This window comes from Phalangium opilio, unplaced genomic scaffold (assembly GCF_054372755.1).
Source record: "Phalangium opilio isolate 3A_F unplaced genomic scaffold, DU_Popi_V2 ptg000042l_1, whole genome shotgun sequence".
NCBI classification, from domain to species: Eukaryota; Metazoa; Arthropoda; class Arachnida; order Opiliones; family Phalangiidae; genus Phalangium; species Phalangium opilio.
The window spans coordinates 562,597-570,112 of record NW_028324166.1 but is presented as its reverse complement, the minus strand read 5'-3'; the positions used below and the strand labels follow the sequence as shown (position 1 = coordinate 570,112).

Genomic DNA, 7,516 nt, shown 5'->3' with positions numbered 1-7,516 from the left:
AATAATTTGTATCTAATACGTTTCTTTTTGTGTAGTAAAATAAGTTCTTAAGGTAAATCAAGGGTCAAATCAATATTAAAGAAGCTTACGTGTTTGAATCTTGACCCCTCTCCCTCTCTGGTCAGAATGATCGAGATCTTGGCGTCAAAATTTGGGCGTTCTTAGATTCTTACTTGTCCTTACCTTACCTCTACATGAACTGTCCCGTACCTGGAAACGAACCTAAGGTATAACATCGTTTTCTTCGCTTTCAAGCACGCGCCAAACCGAGGGCTAGGACACTATCCTGATACTTCTGATTGCTCAGTTAAAAAAAGAAATATTATTTCAAGTTTGAGAATGTTCGAATTAAAATGAGGTGACTAAAGGTATTAACCACTGTATAATACCTGGAATACATGGAAACTCAGGGAGCTTTAAAATAAGGGAATGAGTCAGCGATTGAATGTTTTTCGAGCAATGTAAAATACATAACAGGTGTGATTAAGTGGGCTCTGGTGTTGGCAAATTTGGTCAGGGATAAGCTGGCAAGTCAATTTAAAATATTGAATTGAAAACTGTGTCCGACGTCTCTGTTTCGTAGCTACTGTCTTTTGGCATTTGAGTTATCTATGGGGGCACGTATTCGGGGGCTGATTCCTTCTATATCTGAGGCGACAGATATTTTTGAGGCGGCGCGCGGAGCCATTAGGCAGATTACTATTTATAATGTCCATAAGATAATACGCTCTATTACCCGCGCGATCTTCCTAAGGCTGAGAATCACCCCCCCCCCCCTTCCACTTACTCTCCCCCAACACCCCTTAGGACAGATGCGCCTAAGAGAATACCTACCCCACCCCCATTTTACCTGGACTCCCACATTTTAAAGCCCTCGAAATTACAGGGTTTTTAGTTGTATTCCTTCGAACCTAAACGGCTGGCTGCCGGACCATGGTAGAAATTAATGTATATATATTGAAAGGGGTAGGCAACCCTCAGTATCGGGACATTCAAGGGGGTTGAGACATTGCCTTCCGTCTCTGCGCAGTCTCCTGATACAAAATGGCTACAGTGCAGGCGCCAAAAGCGAGATGGAAAGCAAAGTTTTAAGTTTTAACCCAAGCCTTAACCTTTTAGTTACATCGAAATCATATGGTCTATTGGAATGAAACAATAAATATTTCAAAATGTAAATTAGGCAGCTCTTACCAATGGTCTGTTTATGGTTGACCATTGATTAATATGATCGGAGTTTGCCGCGAGCCATTGAAAAATCGGGGAATTTAAAAATGGACCCAATGGACAGGGAAATTAGGAATATCAACCAATCAAGTCGCGAAATTTGATTTATTTCTTGACCTTACGAAAATCACAACGAATTGTTTCAAAAACAATATTATAAAAATAATATTTTTAAAAATATAGTTTTAAACAATTGTTAGTGAAAGAAAACCTGCGAATTGTTTTCCAAGGTTAATAATTCGGGGTTTTCTAAATGGGTCTTGTCTAACTTGTTCAGTTCCTTCGGATATGGGGGTTTATTTCTTTGGGTGTTGGCTCGAATTTGAGCGCAGTTTTCTAATGAGCGCTTCGTCCCTGTAACTCAGACGGTAGCCCCCCTTCCCCCCGGTACTCGTTTCATTATTTAAAGGACCTTCTATCTGATGTTACCCCCCCCCCAACATAACCCCAAACCCCCCATACATACATACATAGATGATACGTTCTTACATTATATTCCGCTATGGAATTAAAACACGGCTACCTTTTTCTTGTTCCCTTAACTCAAAACTGAGTCTATGATACATACATACGCCTTGGGATATTCCCGATTTTAAACTATTAGATACAAAGGCAGGGGATAGGGGAGTACGTTTAAACTGTACCCCTTTTGCCTTCATTGGTTTTAATTCAATGGATGATTCTTTAGTCCGAATTTAATTAATAAACCAAGTTTCAGAGTTTTCTAGGAGATAATCGGATTGAATAAAGTTGCTATAGTTTGGTACGATAATCAGTGAGAACTTAAGGGAATGTTAGCGCGGATTAATACCTAATGTTATTACGAATTGGTATGAAAGTAGCGTTGGTCAAGCCAGGTTGAGTGTTGGTATATATGTATTTTTGCTGCTGGGTTTATAATGTCTTCGGTGCATGAAAAAGGAATTTTCACTTAAGAAGTGCACGTTGTAAATAATTGGGTCCGATTCGATCGCCTAATTGAACTCGTTATAAGATTAACGTTAGGCCTTTTGGACTTTCTCTATGGAAAATCTTCAACGGCCGTTTTGGTCTATTCGATTTAGGTCAGTTTATCTTATTGCATTAAGTCTAGTGTTAATTTTAAGTTACTTCGACTTATCGTCCTAAATGTTTGTAAATAATTTGACCTCTTGACCCGTGAACTTTAAAATATTTTTTTATATAATATACCATTGTTGGCGTAAAACGACCATAGAGTATCAACAATAAGAGGAGTAAAAAGAAGTAGAAAAACTGAAAAAACAAATTTTGTCAAAGAAATTTTCGGTTTCAATAAAACGCGGTATCAGCGGCGTGGAGAAGAATGCTGGCGGTTTTAAATGGCGAATGCGGTATCTTCTAAGCTGCTCAAAGACTATAGATTGGTGATATAAAGGCCTTTAATAACTAGACTTTAAAATACATTTCCAGTTAATATGTACTATTATTATATTTCACTTTATTTCAAATTGTACATTAATTTATAATTTCAGTTATTTCGGCTTTGACGTAGCTTTTTCAGCCAAACATTCCTGATGAAACCAAGGAAATAGATATAATTAATGTTCGTTGTTATTAAAAGAAAGTGCTATTTTTTCTTTCATTCTGATGAGATGTATCAATGCGCGTTAGCTTCTACTTACCCAAAAGGGTGTCATTTCTTCTAGCCACATTTTGTTGGTTAATTTCTAGATTTGTATTAACGTCAATTAAAACTTAGTTAATTAGATTTAATGACGGACGGTTATTAAAACGTACCCGCTTAGACACTTCTTTCCTCCTGCAATCATGGAACTAACGCCATTAATTAAAATTAAATAAATTTCAATTAGTGTTTAAATGTAAAAGCACGAGTTGGATTATCTAGGAGTACTGGTTTAAATTCGTTGCCAGGCATTCACTATTTGCCGAGTACAGACTCCTTGCCTTGTGGTACCATTTTAGATACGGGCTAACACGTACCAGGGGATTTGACTCGGGACTCGACGAAAAACGAATACGTGGAATTCATATAGTTTTTCCAACAAAGTAAATCGCCTTCGAAATCACCTTATCGAATGTTGTCGCTCCTCCTTTGACGCAGGAAACATCCATCAGTATTTTATTAGAAAAATTTCCTTTGAGACCAGCTTTTGCAAAGCCAACTGAGTAAATTTCTTTCATCTGTTTTAAAATGAAAAAAATAAATAAATAAATAAATAAAATGATATGACGAATTAAGAAAAATGACCGGAGTTTATTTCTCAGTGGTCAAGCCGGCACTCCTTTACCAAACCCAGCGTTACTTCTTTGAAATCATACCATCGGTATCTTTTCGCCGCTATCACGTTGTTTTTAAGAAACTAAACAGATGTTTGTATTTACCAAGGGTGAGACCTTTTCATCAAAGCAGGGATCCATCGCCTCTCGCAAAACTTTGTTTTCACACAACACTATAAATAAATAAAAATTACAGCTTTTATGTAATCCGGGAGAGTTCAATAAATACGAACTACGCTTACGTTTCATTTCTTCATCGGGTGTCATTTTGTCTTCGGCGAAATACGTGGCGAAATTCATGGCCAGCACGACGAAGGCGAAACAGGCGAGAGCAGCGGAGGTTTCCATTTTTGTGTGTAACGATATGAAACGTATCTTCAAAATGAAAGTAAAATCTCCGAAGTCGAGCAGCAATCGCGTTTTATACCCACTTTGGAAATTGCGAAAAATATTTTCCCACCTGTTTCGAACGTCTATAACAAGATTTCCCCTATAAGTCTACATCGAATTTTAACCCGAATATATTCTGGGAAATACGGGACAGCGATGCCAATAATCCTCGGTGAAAGGGAGGAAAAGGAGATCTCCGAAGATGTACGCTTGCCTTAGGACGAGTTTCCAATCCCAACTACTCGTGATTCGGCTCAAATATATGATCAGAAACACAAGTACTTCGGGACCGAACCATGGATAATATTTATTTCTCAATCGGTAACTAATTACGAAATATGATTGAGACATGAAAAATGGGAGGAGCTTCTGTGATGACCCTCTCTCAAGATGGCGGTCTTTATTAACAATATAGCAAATATAGTCTGGCGTTACTTCGAATATGTCCGTTTTACTTATTGTGATCTATTATTGACGTATGATGACTCTAATGATAATTATCATGTTTTAGAGGGATGTCAGAAGACACGGGAGTAAACGCCGTTAATTTCGACTTAAATTTACAAATATGTTTTCAATGCTTGATCATCTGCTTAAAATATACGTTCTTCAAACAGACAAAATGTCGAAAGACATTAGAATTTTATACGCCACGGGTAAATACAGAGTCAGAGTTAACGTGGTTAAAACCATTAACTTGCAATTGCAAGAAATATTACACTCATCAAAGTATTTAGATTTCAACAACGATTAACATCTTATTTATTCAGACTTCTATAGAGATATGGGGTACAAGTCACAGCGATTAATTTTGTATTTATTTAAGTGTGTGTTGGGGGTGAGCGGGAACGCACGATCCCCGTTACCAAAAATAGTACGTCCCACTGATCACCATTAGCGATAGCAGATAGCCCATGCAGCCAAGAATTTAAATTTCTTATTGGAGAAATGGAAAAACAATTTCGGATTTATAGGATTTTATAGGAGAAAAGATGTGCGACCATAGAGTATCAACAATAATAGGAGTAAATTTAGGAAGTACAAAATCTCCAAATGTTTTTCAAAGAAATTCCCTTTGAAAGGCGGTTTTAAATCTTCTAAGCTGCTCAAAGACTATAGATTCTTCGATATACCGTGAGTGGGATACTTTGCCAAGAAAATAGGTTACGAGCTTAAAATTAAAGGCCTTCAATAACCATAGACTTTAAAATACATTTCCACTTAATTTGAGTTGCACTTTATTTCAAATTGTACATTAATTAATATTTTCTTTTCCAAGTTATTTCTTCTTTCCAGCAAGTTCTTCACCTACACACTTCTGATGAAACCAAGAAATAAATATAATTAATGTTCGTTGTTATTAAAAGGAAGTGCTACTTTTATCTTGAAGAAGTGTATCAATGCGCCTATAAGCTTCCACTTACCACGTAGGGTTTTTGCTGTTTGAGATATATTTCTTGCGATATTTCCTACGAATACGGTTTGCATTTTTAACGTCAATTAAAACGGTGTTAATTAGATTTAATGGCGGAGTGATTCAAACATACCCGTTCGGACAATTCTTTCTTAACGCATTCGTTAACCTGGCGTCGTCAATTAAAAATATATACTTCAATTAGTGTTTTAAATGTAAGAGCGCGAGTTCAATTAAAAATATATACTTCAATTAGTGTTTTAAATGTAAGAGCGCGAGTTAAATGTTGGGATTATCATTTTAATTCGTTGCCACGCATTCGCTATTTGCCAAGTACCGACTCTTTGCCTTGTGACAACAATTCTGACACGGACTAAGACGTACCGGGGGATTCGACTTGGGACTCGACGAATATCGAATACGTGGGTGAAATCCATAGTTTTTATCGCTTCTCAAAATTCACCTGGTAAAATGTTTTCGCTCCTCCTTTGACGCAGGAAGCGTCGTACATTGATTTCATAGAAAATTCTCCTTTGATACCGACTTTCTCAAAGCAGAACGAGTTGAGTTCTTTCATCTGTTTTAAAATGAACAAAATCAAGTGTAGAAGAAGAAATGATTAACGTATCTCCCGAGGGGTCTGACACTTTCGAAGAAGCCAACGTCGTTGACTCATTGAAGCCAGCGTACGGCCGGTTATGGTGTAAATGTCGGAGCCCTCGGTATCTTTGGCGATTTCTCAGTGTTCAAACCAGCGTCTTCTTGAATCATCGGCACCTTTCCGCTATGACGTTGTTTTTAAGCGTATTAATAAACATATGTTTGTATTTACCAAGGGTGAAGCAATTTCTTTAAAGCAAAAATCCGAAGCCTCTTTCATGGCTTTGTTTCGACACATCGCTATTTTATGAACAAAATTACAGCTTTTATACGTATAATCCGAGAGAGTAATTGAATAAATAAGAACCCTACACTTATACCTTTTATTTCTTCTTGGAGTGTGCTTTCCTCTCTGGCGAAATACGTGGCGAAATTCATGGCCAACAAGACGAAGGCGAAACAGGCCAGAGTAGCGGAGGTTACCATTTTGTGTGTACGATATGAAACTTATCTTTAAAGCAAAATCTCCGAAAGTCAGCAATCGAGTTTTAAACCAACTTTGGAAATGGCGAAAAATATTTTCCCACCTGTTTCAAAAGTCTATAATAACATTTCCCAATAAGTCTACATCGAAGCGAACACGCCGATTTTGTCTGTGAAATACGAAACAGGGACGCCAATCATTGTCGGAATACTGTGAAAGGGAAAAGGCGATCTCCGAAGATGCACGCTCGCCTTAAGACGAGTAACCTATCCCAACTTAACTACTCGGGATTCGAAACTAATATATGATCAGAAAAAGAATGGGACAAGCACTTCGAAACCGAACCGTGGATAATTCTTTTATTTATTTCTCAATTAAGTAACTAATACCAAATGTGATTGTGACATGAAAAAGGGGGGGGGGAGCTCTCAAGATGTTGGTCTTTATAGTAACAATATATCAATTATAGTCCGGCGTTACTTCAAATATGCCCGTTTTACTTATTGCGATCTATTATTGACGTATGATGACTCTAATGATAATTATCATGTTTTAGAGGGATGTCAGAAGACACGGGAGTGAACGCCGTTAGTTTCGACTTATATTCACAAATATGTTTTCAATGCTTGATCATCTGCTTAAAATATAGGTTCTTCAAACAGACAAAATGTTGAAAGACATTAGAATTGTAGCCACGAGTAAATTCAGAGTCAGAGTTAACGTGGTTAAAACCATTACATTGCAATTACAAGAATTATTATACTCATTAAAGCACTTCGACTTAACAACGATTAACATCATATTTATTCAGACTTCTTCGAATATATGGGTACAGGTAACAGCGTTGTATTTTCTTAAATGATCTCAACAAGAGAGCTAAATTTTGATAAATTTGATACTAAAACTTCGACAAAGTTATAGGATAATATAGGCTAGCCTCAAAATATAGGATTTTATATAGCCATGGGCTGGCTGTTCCCCTTGTAGAAAGAATGTTGTTCAGAATTGTGAACAAAACTTAACTTCTGATGTCCAGTTGAGCCCGAGTAGGCGACTCGGCGAGTGTTTAGACAGACATCGACCATGCCTTGGTCCAAGTTGTCTTTTCAACGGCAGTCGCTGTATACATTTTCCATTTAAAGTAT

General features: G+C 37.2%; 1 long non-coding RNA gene across 1 annotated transcript; it reads right to left on the bottom strand.

Annotated features, from left to right (window-relative positions):
* Positions 1–4,946: 4,946 nt before the first annotated feature.
* LOC149678031 (uncharacterized) lies at positions 4,947–6,505 on the bottom strand. Its single transcript, XR_016366245.1, has 4 exons — positions 5,751–6,505; positions 5,421–5,456; positions 5,298–5,342; positions 4,947–5,191 (listed from the first exon to the last, which is right to left on the bottom strand). It is a non-coding gene; the product is annotated as an uncharacterized LOC149678031 (long non-coding RNA).
* Between the last annotated feature and the right edge of the window lie 1,011 nt (positions 6,506–7,516).